The sequence below is a fragment of the Bos taurus genome, chromosome 8 (genome assembly GCF_002263795.3).
Source record: "Bos taurus isolate L1 Dominette 01449 registration number 42190680 breed Hereford chromosome 8, ARS-UCD2.0, whole genome shotgun sequence".
NCBI classification, from domain to species: domain Eukaryota; kingdom Metazoa; phylum Chordata; class Mammalia; order Artiodactyla; family Bovidae; genus Bos; species Bos taurus.
Genome location: NC_037335.1, coordinates 109,503,416 through 109,518,640, shown reverse-complemented (window position 1 = coordinate 109,518,640; position 15,225 = coordinate 109,503,416). Strand labels below are relative to the sequence as shown.

Here is a 15,225-nt window from a genome sequence, read left to right as displayed (position 1 = left end):
GTCAACTGCATTTTCCCAGGCGGGCTCTGACCTGGTGGCCCAAGAAGAAAGCCCAGATCCCTCCTTCCCACGACCCAGGAGGAACTGGGTATCACTGACTGTATGGCATGGGTATTTCTGGGAGGGTTTGGATGGCTGAGGGGGAGCTTTGGACAGGAGGAAGGGACTAAATAGATTTAGCTTTAGGAGGATTGCTTTTGGTGACTGGGGTGGAAGATAAAATGCAAGGGATAGGGCTGAACACAGAAAAGAGGCAGGAAGCGTTCCCAACGCTCCCAGCAAGAAATGCTGGGGCTGGATTGAATCGCAGGAAGACTGAGATTTATTGCACAAGTAAAATTAGAGCCACACATGAAGAATGCTCACGAAGATGGCATCTGGTTCTCAGGCTCTGATACTGCCTTTTTAAATTTTCCACTGACCTCCTATGGAGACATGAGATAAAAGCTCGCAGAATCACCTCAAACTAAGATCTGTAACCAGCATAACAACCGATTGACTGAACAATGACCAGCATAATGTAGAATCAAAGAGAGATTTCCACTAACACTGAAGCAGATGGAGTTGAACTGAGAGAAACCTGCCTTACTGCTCTTTAAGTGAAGCTAAGACCAGTTAAAGAAAAATAAGAAGGGACTTTGCACTTCCTTCTTGTCTCTGAGATGCTGGGGATGTAAAAAACAAACAAGCAAACAAACAGAAAACCCTGGGGACGTAAAAATAGGGCTTTCCTGGTGGCTCAGATGGGAAAGAATATGCCTGCAATGCAGGAGACCCAGGTTCAATCCCTGGGTCGGGAAGATTCCCCTGGAGAAAGAATGGCTGGCCACCCACTCCAGTATTCTTGCCTGGAGAATCCCATGGACAGAGGAGCCTGGCAGGCTACAGTCCATGGGGTCACAAAGCCTTGTACACGACTGAGCGACTAATACTTGCACTTGTCCTGAGACCCTGGAGACATAAAAATCAGAAAGTTGGGCAAAGAACCCTCTATTGGGAGGCAACCAGAATGATGAACTTCCCCTCCCACCCCTGATTATTGACTGCATTCAAGCAGAGACAGTAACTCAGGATTTTCAACAGAAAATGTGTGTGTGTGTGTGTGTGTGTGTGTACTAATTTTGCCATATTCCAAGTCATGGAGTTCAAAACACACAAATGAGATGCTGAAGACAGAAAAAAGGGGATGAACGCATGTCACTGCGTTATGGTTTCTCCATGTGTCTTTATCTAAGAAGAGAACTTGTCATCAAGGTTGACTAGATCCCTCCATCACCTGAGTTAGCTGCTAGGAACATAGACACAGTCTAGCTGTGAACTGCCCCCTTCAGTCTGTCCTCATGAAGACTGAAAGGGGTTTAACCATCACCCCTAAGGACAGAGAGTGCGGCCAGAACAGTTCTAATGCCCTGTTTTTTTTTAATATTTAGATATTAATGTTTAAATTTTCTTGAAGATGAACAATACGAAAAGAAGTCAATAAAAATCTTACATTGCAGATCAAGAGAAGAGACCTATGATGAAGGTACATCTCTTTAGACTCCAGAAAACAAAACAAAACAAAACACCTCAGGAAACTATTTTGTATCCTTGGCAGACATTGAGAAGACATGGTCTGCTGGAAAAAGAATCAGAAAGTCAAAGAAGGCAAGTTGAGCACTGAGAAGGATGTTGGATGAGATAAGGAAGAATTTCAATTACTCTTTAGTCGACAATCATCAAATCAAAACAAACTATAATTATAGACTGTGGCAAATGCATGAACAATGAGAATACAGCATATCAACACTGATGGAATATTGCCAAGGGTATCTCCTAAGGAACATTCACAGCCTTTAATAATTTCTTTAGGCAGGAAAGAAAAAAAAAAAATACATGGCCTTAGCATTCAACTTGAGAAGTGATGGAGAGGACCACAAAGTTAGCCCAAGGAAAGTGGAAAGAAGAGCAGAAAACATGAATAAATGAGAAAAGAGAAGAGGAGACGACTTGGTAAATAAATCTAGGATTTAATGTTTTTTCAAATGAGTACAAAGCAATCTTTGACAGTCTCAGTAACTAAAAGGAATAAAAAATAGTTGACATAGAACAGGAGGAAGAGTATCTAAACTCTGATAAAACAGAAATGTGAGCAAAATACTGATATTACATAAACCTTCTTGCTCCTGAATTTGAAAATCTGGATAAACTGAATAATTTTATAGGAAAGATAACAATAAAATGAAATAAAAATGACCTCGTGGGCATGACATAACTATCGGTGAGGCAGAGCTTGGGGGAAAAGCACAAAGATCTACCACGAAAATGGTGAAATCTTAGGTGGACAGGTAAATTCTTCTAAACCTTCATAAAACAACTATTTTGTGTAAAATTTTTCAGAGGATAGAAAAATATGGAAAACAGACCGAATTTTAGAAGGTGATGCAGCAATTTTTGAGAGAAAAATTTGTGATTCAAGATTTTATACCCAGTCAAACATGGTCAACAGAGAGACTTTCTTGGCTATGTAAGGGCTCATGAACTACCATTCACAGTAGAGGGGACCTGTCACATTAGTGGAAAAGAATGGATCAGTCAGTAAATGATATTGGGATTGACTATTCATAAAATACATGGATTCAGACCCCTGCCTCATGTAGCTTACTCAATTCCAAGTATGCTGAAGATAAGAAAAGTTTTAGGAGGCACATTTGGGTTAAAAAAAGAGTAAATATTTACCTGATTCAGAATGGGGTAAACATAAGCAGTAAAAACATACAATAAAGGAAAATATTAGTAGATTTGACTAAATCAAATAAAACTATTCTAGGAATTCCCTGCTGATCTAGCGGTTAGGGCTCTGCATTTCCACTGCCAAGGATGTTGGTTCAGTCTCTGGTCCTGGAACTAAGATCCCACAAGTTTCATGGTGTGGCAAAAAATTTTTTTAAAAAAATCATTATGCTTCAAAAATTCTATAAACCAGGTTCAAAAGATAATATAAACCAAGGATATATTGACAGTATATATGACAGGCAAATGATTAAGAAATATACGAGCAATAAAAGAAGCTCCAGTAAGAAAATGGACAAAGGGTGTGCGTGTGTAATTCAATTACAAACGAAACACAAAGTCCCCTACTTGACAAACAAGAGCAAATAATGAATCTCATGGTGATGACAGAAACAAACATTAAAGCAAAACTGAGATGGCATTTTCACCCATCAAATTGGCAGAAAAAAAAAGATTACTATCCCTAGTGCCAAGTGAGCCTGTGGAGGAAACAGACATTTTCTTAAATGGCTGATGGTGTATCAAATAGGTGCATTATCTGTAGAAGGCAATTTGGGCAAATGTGATCAAAGCCTCAAATACATCTGTTTCTTTGACCCAGCAGTTATATTTCTAGAAATGGATTCATAATTCTAACTATATATAAATATCTGCAAAAGTTTATGTGTAAGGACATTTACTGGGGCTTTATTTAGAAGAGTGAATTCCAAAATCAGGAGAGCGGTTAAATTATGTACTTTCGTCATGTGGAATATTATGTAGCCATTAACAGTGAACTAGAAGAAGAAATGTAATGCCATGTGAAATGCTCATGTTATGTGGTCAGGTAGAAAAAGTGGAGGGCAGAAAATCTCATGTGTGTGGCCTAATACACGTGTGTGTGTGTGTATGTGTGTGTGTGTGTATGTATGTGTGTATCTGTGTGTGTGTGTATGTGTGTATCTGTGTGTGTGTGTCTGTGTGTGTGTCTGTGTGTCTGTGTGTATCTGTGTGTGTCTGTGTGTATGTGTGTGTGTGTGTGTGTGTGTATGTGTCTGTGTGTGTGTGTGTGTGTGTGTGTCTGTGTGTATGTGTGTGTGTCTGTGTATGTGTGTCTGTGTGTGTGCGTGTGTGTCTGTGTGTATGTGTGTGTGTCTGTGTGTGTATGTGTCTGTGTGTGTGTGTCTGTGTGTGTGTGTACCTATGTATGTGGAAGTCTGGGTGCGAGCAAGCATACAGGTGGGAGGGCTTGAATGACAGCAAAATATCAAGAGTGGTTTTCTTCCTTGTGCTTTTCTGTATTTTTCAAAATTTCTGCAGGGCCCATACATGACTTTTTAACTTAAGGAAAAAATCAACTACAATTTTCTATCATGACATATTGCCCATCCTCACTTTTTTCTTTATATCTTCGCGCATGTAGACAAATATAACCCGGAGATCCGCACAGGCCTCCCGATCCTCTGACTCAGTGCCACAGCGTTCAGATTCTTCCCCGGCTTCGGAGAGTTTCTGTGTCCACTGCTCCCTGGCTTTGCTCTGCTCCCGATCTCTGTTCGTCCACTTGATTTTCAGTTTTCTTTGCATCTGTCTGAGCACAAAGTCCAGCCACTTTCCTCGGTGCTTGAGCAAGCCCTGCCCTATCGCTTGTGCAGGAGTTAGTAGCTTGACTGACACATGGGGGCTCACGGAAAGGTCTCCCACCTCCTACAACAGGGGGTCCCTGCCTGTCTGCCCGCCCCCTCCCCTCTCCCTTCCCTCCTCAACTCCTCCTCCGTGACCATCTGCTCTTGGAGTCGCAAGAGAAGTTTCTCCTTGTTTCACGCAGGTGGATCCCCACATTTACCCATTTCTCCCCATGTAACTCACCCAACCAAATGCCATTTTCTCACCAAAAGAATTCTGGGAGGGACAGGGAGAGAGGAGGTAAAAATTTTGCCATCTCGTTAGACCAACATTGGAGAAGGCAATGGCACCCCACTCCAGTGCTCTTGCCTGAAAATCCCATGGACGGTGGAGCCTGATAGGCAGCAGTCTATGGGGTCGCACAGAGTCGGACATGACTGACATGACTTAGCAGCAGCAGCAGTAGATCAACATATTTTGTAAAGCCTAATGTACACGCAGTGCTATTCACTGCCTAGTCCTCGCCTTTACAATGTTGTCTCCGCTGCCTTTTTACTTGCATCATAACAGCTTCACACTGCTACCCAGTTTCCAAAGTTACTCCTTTTTTATTGGCTGGAGAGGTGATCCACTGGTTAAGACTACGTTTTCTCTAAAAGTATCTGCATTTGCCTAATTCGTTTGGGCCGCTGCATCCTCTTCACATTGAATTAGACTGAACTGCTGAGGTTTTCTTTGGGAAGGAAGCCTCCTGTGAATGGAGACCTCGTGCATGCTGGGTGACAGGCTACCTGCTGGGGACACGTTATCCCACAGGTGCCTCAAATCCTTTCTGGAAGAGGGCAGGTGTGTACATGCACCCTAAAAATACATGATCTTGTTTGACCCTCACAGCCACCCTCTGGAATAGGGCAGGTGTGTACATGCATCCTAAAAATACATGATCTCCTTTGACCCTCACAGCCACCCTCTGGAATAGGGCAGGTGTGTACATGCATCCTAAAAATACATGATCTCCTTTGACCCTCACAGCCACCCTCTGGAATAGGGCAGGTGTGTACATGCATCCTAAAAATACATGATCTCCTTTGACCCTCACAGCCACCCTCTGGAATAGGGCAGGTGTGTACATGCACCCTAAAAATACATGATCTCCTTTGACCCTCACAGCCACGCAGGGCAGCATCCCAGTCACAGGTGAAGAAACAGGTTGACGGGAGTGGAAAATACCGGAGATTTTGCGATGGCCATTGATGGCTTAGGAGTCAGTCTCAGGCCAACCAGCTTGGCCATCCTGAGGGATGCAGCTACAAGCCTAGGAATGCTGAGGACTGCCAGGAGCCACCAACAGCTAGGAAGGGACAAGGAAAGATTCTTCTCTAGGATCTTTAGAGAGAACATGGCGCTGTCAATACGTTGATATCAATGCTGGGAGAAAATACATTTTTGTCATTTATAATCACCCAATTTGTGATCATTTATTCTAACAGCCCTGGGAAACGAACACACTTCTTCTCTTCTGCCCTTGTGGCCTGAAAACCATATCCTGTAAAAGAGCCATATGTGGCTGAAGATTATTGACAATTGATGTACACAAGGTGAATAGGAATTGTTTAGGGGAGGGGAGGGCATTGAAGAAAAGAGTTTAAAAGGACCACGGAGAAAGAGAGAAAGTGTGCAAGGGTGGGGGTCTGTGCCAAGCAGGAGAGGTAGCCACCTGGAGATCTCCTCCAGCCTCCTGTCCTCAGACAGTGTTGGGGGTACAAGATGAAGAGGCCGCAGAAGCACATCCAGATTGTTACCATCCTGTGGGCTGTGTATGATCTAACTGCTTAAACTTGAAACACAGAACCACATTCAGTGGTTCCCTGATTTCTCTCTCTCTGAACTAGTAACACTAGCTTTCATGAAAACTGTATCCCCTCTCCTTTCCTTTATGGAGGGCGCTGATCTGAACACACCCCCCAAGGGTGACGCTTTTCCCTTTCTGCAGAGGGTTTTCTCCAGAGGGCTTTGCCACAAGCTCCAGGGTTGGCACTCGCCTCTTGTCGATTTTCCACGGGAGATTCCAGCACCGTTGCTGGCAAATCTAGAGCTTCTGTTGTATGTGGGAGCCTCCTCAGTGTTTCTGTGTGTTATGGTCTGGGAGAAAATTCATATGACAGAATTAATAGCTATGAGACCCATGAGCTTCCTGCCCCACCTCATCCCACCATCCCTCCTATTTCAGACTGGAGCTCTTGGCAGGACCCCACTCTGCTGGGATAGCAACTCTGCACAGAAGGGGAAATTGCGCTGTTGCTTGTGGGCACAGGAGCAAAGGTGTACAAGGGTGCTTTCCTGATCTTGCTTCCTTGGGGGTAAGATGTTGGAAGCGCAGACTGGTCTGGCTCCATTCTCTTTCCAGCCCCTGCAAGGTGCTCAGCAGACGTGATCCAGAGTCATTTTTCTAAGCACATTCTGACCGAGACGCATCCCCACCCCCAGACTTCCGATGACTCCTCGTTATGCTGGGGACCAAGTCGAGCTCCTATGCCTGCCTTCCCGCTCTGCTGTTGGTGGGATCATCTCCCTCACCTGCTCCCACCACTTTAACCTTTGTGCAGTTCCTCTGAGCATCAGTCAGATCTCCCTGCCGGATCCCAACTGTTTTCTGCCTGGAATATTCCCTCCTCACTTCCTGTTACCAAACCGAACTTGAGTCCGCTTGCCCAAGTGTGCTGTAAAGCCAGTCTACTGACATTGGGTGGTGGTGAAAAAAATCCTGTGTTTACTGCAGGGCTCCAAGCAAGGGGAATGGGTAGCTCGTGCTCAAAACACCCAAACTCCCTGATGGAGTTCAGGGAAGGGGTTTTAAAGGCAGTGTGAGGTGTACCTGTGGTCAATTCATGTTGATGTATGGCAAAAACCGTCACAATATTGCCAAGTAATTATTCTCCAATTAAAATTAATAAATTAATTAGAAAAATAAAGGCAGTATAAGGGAGGGGACTGCCGGGTGCATGACCAGCTCATGCACGAGTCTCGGCTTGTTTGGCATCAAGGTGAAGCATTCAAGCATCATTAGCCTCCTGGTTTCAACTGATCTCAGGTCTATGTTCTTGTGGTCAGCAGTTTCCATCTGGTGGGGGTCTGCGAATGTATGTTCAGCTTTTATCTATATCTTTCAGGGAACTGATCGGGGAGGGCGGGGTCCCTGATTCTATGATGGGGCTGTTTTATGGTCTAAATTGTTACTTGTTTTTTAAGCCTAACAGCTCTTCTTTTTTTCTGTTATCACCAGATTTCCTAATCATGAACTCCTGAGGCAGCACTTTGAGACACAGAGAAGGCTTGGGAGACTAAAGGAAAAGGCTTTTACTTCAGAAGACAAGGACACAGGGACTTGATACAGTTCCGTTCCTGAGCAGCACTCCCCTCTTCCTCACCCAAAGCCTTTCCAGCGTTTTGATGCCCTTCCCACTCCTTTTGCGCCTTCCTCCCTACGGCTCTGTCTCTCTCAGCCCTGCGCTGCTCCCTGCGCGGTGTGGCATCACTCGCACCTCTGTGCCTCCCCGCTACACTGAGCCTCTGTCTGCCCCACGGACGGAAAGTTCCTAGAAGATGGCGAGAATTGCTCATGGTTTAGCAGAGCACTTGGTGCCTAAGTGCTTCTCAAATGCGTGTTGAATGAATGAATAAATCATGTAATCTTAGAATTAGAGAAGTGGAAAGATCAGCTGAGTCAATCCTCTCATTATTTACTAATAATGAAGAGTCTTAACGGGTTGGAATATAAATATGAGATGCTTACATTTTTCCCCCTTAACTGCCACCAGCTGTGCCCGCCGCACCCCCCACCGTGTGCTGAGCAGAGGACTCTTGTAAAGACAGCTCGAGTTGATTCCAAGACTGCCAGTTACTTTTGGTCTTTATTAGTCTTATTTTTATCATTCAGATTCAGATCTGCTTATTTAAAAAATTCCAAACTCATATTAGTTTCAAAGCTTGCTTTAAAACCCTAAACGGTCTAGAGCTGAGATCTCAGAGGTCTGGGTGGGGCTTGAAGGGGAGGGCCACATATCACACAGACCCACTCTCTCTCCCGGTGTGGTCTCCTCTGGCACTGTGGCAGGAGCAGAGATGAGAAGGGAGTGTGCTTTCCTCATCTCAGGTGATGATTAGTGGTTCGACTTGTGCCCTGTAAGCTCAGACTAGATGCAACCCCAACAGACCCCCCCGTCAATTCACCCTATCCCAAATACATCTTCTAGGCTTCAGATGTGCCTCGTGTGGTGTGGTTGAATCCTCCCACTGAGCCCCTCCCGGCAGCCTGGAATGGAAGTCCCTCTCGCATCCTCACGGCCACAGTCCTCCTCTGTTCCAGGATCCCAACCCTGAGATCTGCCACATACTCACGACCACCCAGCTAGTACGTTTTGATACTGAGATTACATCCCAAATCTTTTGTGTTCTGATCTCAGTTTCTTTCCATTAGATCACACTCTCTCCCCCGAGATAATGAGTCCAAGTTAAGAAGTAACCACAGTTAATATATACACAGAAGTACACTCAAAGGAAAAGTAATGAAAATAACAACAGAAATGAAATTCCATTTTTCACTAAAGATGAAAGCAATTCCTAATAGCCAGTCCTGGTGAGAATGCAGAAATGGATCCTCATGCACCCAGGCAGACTCTCAAATGGACATCGGTTTTTGGAGGGTGATTTGGAGATATCTATCAAAATTTAAAATGCACAAGCTGTTTGCTTCTGTAACTCCACTTTTAGGAATTAAATTTGCACATCTAGCTGCCCACTGCCAGGTGGTCTGAGATGTTCACTGTATGTTGTTTGGAATCATGAATGTCAATGTCCTCAATGTCCATCAACAGGGAAATGACTAAATGACTTATCATAAGTGTTCTAAGTAATATTAGGCAACCTGCTAATTCTCTTTAAGTAGCATTTGCTTCTGGATTTATTGGGGCTTCCCTGGTGGCTTAGCAGTAAAGAATCTGCCTTCAGTGCAGGAGAAGCAGGTTCAATCCCTGGGTCAGGAAAATCCCTTGGAGGAGGGCATGGCAACCCAGTCCAATATTCTTGCCTGGACAGAGGAGCCTGGTGGGCTATGGTCCATAGTGTCACACAGAGTTGGGCATCACTGAAGTGACTTAGCAAGCGTACGGATTTATTATATTGTCCCCAACTCCACTTCTGAGATTGTGCACTCAATGCAGATAAGAACTGTGGGTTTGCTTAAGAACCTGAGATCTGGAGTTAGATTGCCTGGATTCAAATCCTGAATCCACCATGAACTAACAGGTGACATCATGTGAGTTAGTTAACTTCTTAACACCTCTGTTTCCTATTCTGAGAATGCAGGTGTTAACAGTACCCAAGTCATGGATCATTCTGATAATAAAAGAAAGTCAGTGTGAAGGGTGCAGCATGTGTCAGCAGCTCAGATGAAGGTGATGATGATGCTAAGGACTGATTCATTGACTAATGTGCCTGGCACAGTGCAGAGCTCCATAAATAGTTAAAGAATGAATAAACTGCCACCCAAGCACTGGCAGAGGAGGCTGTCTAAGATACATAGTTGGAGGAAGAAAATCAAGCTGTGTTTGTCTAACATAATCCCACTTGCATCAAACATATTACAATTTCTGTGGGGGTCAAAACAGAAATTCCATATGTGGTAACCTCTGAGAAATGGGTTTGGGAGCCAGAGGAGAGGAGAGGGGCATTCGCTTTTTACTTCATTCCCTTCTGTACCACTTGCTATTATAACGGTGTCAGTGCCTTACTTCTGAAATTAAAAATTTAAAAATCTATCATGTTTGAAGGACCACAGGATTAATTCTTTCCCAGGAATAATTATTTTGATCATCTTAGGATTTTATCTTTGACTTCAGTCTTCAGTGAAATTAAAAAGAGCCACAGGCATCCAGGAAGAGAAGTGGCCGGCGAGTGGGGAAGGCAGATAACAGAGAGAGTCTTCCTCCCCCTGAGCCTGGGGCCGGTGAGTGGGGAAGACAGATAACAGAGAGAGTCTTCCTCCCCCTGAGCCTGGGGATGGTCAGACCCCGTGTGATGCAGCTTCCAGGGGTGGCTGGGAATGAACTGGTGCTTATTATTTTGTGGCAGAGGCTACATGTGAGATAAAGAGGGGCAGCCCAGGGGCCTTGCCTCATCGGATGACTGTGGCATCACAGGGTAGGGCACATGTTTTGGACCTGGCAAGCCTGGGCTCCAGGGGATGCATTCTTCCTTGACCTACGCCTCAGTTTCCATGTCTGTGAAATGGAAATAAGTAGAATAACCCTGTAGGTTGTTCAGCGGATTAAATGTGATGATAATTCAATCTGTTACTCAAGAGTCAGCACTCCATAAAAGGCAAATTTTGATAATAACGATAATAATAAGAAGAAATGGCCTTAGAAAGCAAGCTAGCCACAGCTCCGGAGCCTCAACTTCTTCACCTACAAATGGAGGTGATGAATCTGTTTAACAGATTGGTGTGTAAACATTAACGTGCTACTTGAGAAGGTGCATGTGCACATTTATAAATATTCGAACAATTTCATGGTGTCAAACACTAGCATCCTCACCATCCTCTTTGTCCAAAAGGCTCTGACTTCCGTTGCACTGTTAATACCCTCTCAGTGAGGGCAGTACCAGCCTCCCTCTCTTCCAGGCGCCCATCAGAATGTGACAGGACCGAAAAGCAGAGGCCATGAACTCAAATATTGGTTTTGAGTTAACTGACTGCAACACCCATTAGCGAGGTGAGACGCTCCAGGAAAACAATAGCTGATCTGTTTAAATTTTTTGATCGGTTTCCATACTGATGGATCCAATTCCGTCTAGATAGTGGGGTGAGAGAACTCATGCCTATGGAACAAGAAGTCACTCCAGATGAATTCTGGATGGTTCAACTGGAGACTGTTTACTTCAGGGACCGCTTACAAAGGTGTGAGCCTGGATAAGAGGGTAAATGAGGGGAGCTGAAGCACCCAGAGACTAGCATCATGTGAGGAGCTGTTGGCATCTCTGGGGATGAAGGGACAAGGGGAGAACAGAGTGTACCTGGGGGAACTTGGTGGAAGCTGGAATGGTGTATCGGGGGGTGTCTCTGATAGCTCAGTTGGTAAAGAATCCACCTGCAATGAGGGAGACCCCGGTTTGGTTCTTGGGTAGGGAAGATCCGCTGGAGAAGGGATAGGCTACCCAGTCCAGTATTCTTGGGCTTCCCTTGTGGCTCAGTTGGTGAAGAATCCACCTGCAATGAGGGAGACCTGGGTTCAATCCCTGGGTTGGAAAGATCCCCGGGAGAAGAGAAAGGCTACCCACTCCAGTATTCTGGCCTGGAGAATTCCATGGACTGTATAGTCCATGGGGTTGCAAAGAGTCAGACATGACTGAGCGACTTTCACTTTCACTTTTCAGCCATTGCTAGAGGGGAGTGGTAAAAGATGGGGGCGGGGCAGTGGGCCGGAGAACAGTGTCTGTTTCCTTCTCCTCCCACATGTTGATCTCCTGGGGGTGGGGTTCCCCGGGGCTGAATGCGGGCAGGAGGAAAGCTGATGGTGAAGTCCTCAGCTCTGAGCTTCCTGGGCCCTAGAAGTGGGGCCGAGGAGGGCCAGCATGGATCTGCAGAGGGGAAGGTGTGGCAGATGGTGAGTTGCCTGAGCCTTAATTAGGTCTCCTGTCTCCATCCTCCCTTCCTTTCCCTCTCTCTCCCTCTCATCCTCTAGCCAGCCTGCCCTCCTATTGTCCTCCCTTCCTTCCTTCTTGCCTTTTCTTACCCACCTTCCTTTATTTGTTCACTAAGTGTACTAACTACAATCCCAGTCCTGCCATTGAACCCTTTTGTGCCTCAGTGGGCTCATCTGTAAAATGGGCATACATCTGGCTGTCTCGCAGAGTTGCAGGGATCAATCAAGATCATGAATCAAAGTGCTTCACAAACTCTACCATGCTGTGCAAATGTAACAAATTATTATTAATATTTTACCTTAGAAGTATAAATGTGACTGGCGTGGGTAATTAGGACAATTTTGCATAAACTTCTTGCTTTGAAAGTGCCACCAGAGACCCCGTAAGATAAAAGAGACCGCTCTCTGTTCCAATTCAGAACTAATGTTGAGGTGATGATAAAGTTCTTTTTTCACCTGGGTCTTTTTTTTTAATTATTGCTGAAGGGTGAAGAAATATTTTTTTTCTTGTTCTTGCGTGGAAGCCACAATAATATTTCATCGCCACTGCTTACCCTAAAAAATAGATTTCCTTTTCATCCTCAGCTGGTGATTTGGTTTGCATTAATGCCTTTCATAACTCATACATTTTGCTATTAAAAATTAATGGTTGGCACTGACATAAACAAATGAAATTTGTATTATTAATGTTTTACATAGGTAAGGCTCTGTAATAACAGATTCATCACAGCAGACTGTTTTAATTAAAAGATTCACTGGTTCCATGAACACATCTGAGAGACTAGTTTGGGGAGAACCAGGGATGTGAAAAATGGCAGGTAAAGAGAGAGGGTGTTTCTGATGACCAGGGATCAAGGAGCCGAAGGCCCGGGTGTTGGCAAGGGCGCCACCGGTGGTTGCCTTTGGGGGCGCACTGAGCGGAGGGCCCTGGCCCACAGCAAGCGTTCAGTTAATGGTGAGACGAGTGTTAGAGGAGAAGAAAAGGAAACAAACATTTATTCCTTGGATACATATACCTATCCATGTGTTTATTTGAGAAGTATTTAGTAAACACCTAATGCGTGTCAGGAACTGTTCTAGGAACTGGGGACACAGTAGGGAAACAGATGGCTGCTTTCATGAAGCCAGTATTTCAGTGAGAAGAGATGGACGATATATAGGATGTCAGAGGGTGACAAGGCTTATGCAGAAAAGTGCAGCAGAATCAGGATTAGGGACGGCTTGGGTGAGTGAGAAGAGAGGTTTGAAAATTTTTTTAATTTAAAAAATTTTATTGGAGTATAGTTGCTTTATATTGTTATGCCTTTTTTTTTTTTGCATCAGCGAAGTGCATCAGTTACATAGATACATATGTTCCCTCTTTTTTGGGTTTCCTTCCCATGAAGGTCACCACAAGGTACTGAGTAGAGTCTCTGTGTTACACAGTTGGTTCTCATTAGTTATCTATTTTATACATTAAAATAAAATAGATGGACTGAGACCCCATGGACTGTATGGAATTCTCTAGGCCAGAATACTGGAATGGGTAGCCGTTCCCTTCTCCAGGGGATCTTCCCAACCCAGGGATTGAACCCAGGTCTCCCTCATTGCAGGTGGATTCTTTACGAGCTGAGCCACAAAGGAAGTCCAAGACTATTGGAGTGGGTATCCTATCCCTTCTCCAGGGGATCTTCCCAACCCAAGAATTGAACCGAGGTCTCCTGCAGTGCAGGTAGATTCTTTACCAGCTGAGCTACCAGGAAAGCCCATTATATATGCTTCTGCTGCTAAAGTCGCTTCAGTCGTGTCCGACTCTGTGCAACCCCATAGACGGCAGCCCACCAGGCTCCCCCATCCCTGGGATTCTCCAGGCAAGAACACTGGAGTGGCTTGCCATTTCCTTCTCCAATGCATGAAAGTGAAAAGTGAAAGTGAAGTCGCTCAGTCGTGTCCGACTCTTAGCCACCCCATGGACTGCAGCCCACCAGGCTCCTCTGTCCATGGGATTTTCCAGGCAAGAGTACTGGAGTGGGGTGCCATCGCCTTCTCATTATATATATATATATATATACACACCATTCCTACTCTCCCAATTCATCCTGCAATTTTAGATGGAGCAGTCAGGTTAGGCCCTAAGAGAAGGTGACCTTTGAGTAAAGACTTGGAGGAGATGAGGGAGGGAGCATATTGGTCCCTGGAGAAAGGTTAACCAGGAAGAGACGAGCAGGTGCGAAGGCCCTGAGTCAGGAGCACGTGGACAGAGTGGAGTGGATGAACAAAAGTCTAGGAGATGAGGTTTGAGAGGTGGGGGCAAGAGGTCACTGGGCTTGGTAGGCCAGGGTGAGGACTTCGGTTTTGATCCTTCCAAGTGCTCTGTGAGGCTGGATGTGTCAACTCCATCTCACAGCTGGGGAAACTGAGACACAGGTGCTTTCTCCACCAGGAAGGAGCCCACGCCGTCTTCTAACCCAGGCCTGTCTGGCCGTCTGCCTCCCGTGTGCTGTATCAGGTCACCTTCAAGTGGGGCCTAAGGGACTCAGGTCAGTCATCTTCATCCAACAGCGGGCTCATACTTCTGGCATCTTACTCTAGGAGCTTTAAATGAAAAATGACCTTGGATATCACCTAGTTCAACACCCCGATTTCACAGATGAGTAACCCAAGGTCTCAAATGTGATCTACCCAAGTTAGTGGCAGAGCTGGAACCAACATCACAGAACTTCTGGGCCATCTGTGCTTTTGCGGCCGAGTTCATCTCAGCCCATCTGGATCAAGATGCAGGGTAGCCTGGTGGATAAGATCCTGAGTTTGAACCTGTGTTCTGTCACTCTGTGCTGGGTTATGTCAGGCATTATTTCTTAACCTCTCTGGCTCTCCTTTCCTCATCTGAATAAAGGGGATGACGATCACCTGATCTGAAAAGAACTGTTGGGAAGACGTGATGACGTAGGCACTCAGCACTCTTCGTGGCGCCTGATGGACCCTGCGAGTAACACTATTGACATTCATCGCAGGAGCTGGGTGTCAGCACCTGCGGTTCATGGGTGGGCAAACTGAGCCCCCGGAGGAGGAGTGCTTTATGTAAAGGCTCTCAGCACGCTGGGAGCTGTGGCCCAGTCTCCCAGGCTCCCAGGACAGTGCTAGCCGATCGCTGAGCTGGGAGCTGTGG

The 15,225-nt window shown here is 45.4% G+C and overlaps 1 long non-coding RNA gene across 1 annotated transcript in view; it reads left to right on the top strand.

The window, feature by feature from the left end:
* Nucleotides 1-8,090, top strand: part of LOC132346021 (uncharacterized) — an 89,133-nt gene extending 81,043 nt beyond the window's left edge. The window contains exon 2 of the long non-coding RNA XR_009495701.1: nucleotides 7,661-8,090. This is a non-coding gene — a long non-coding RNA (uncharacterized lncRNA). The remainder of the gene's footprint in view (nucleotides 1-7,660) is intronic.
* The last annotated feature ends 7,135 nt before the right edge of the window (nucleotides 8,091-15,225 follow it).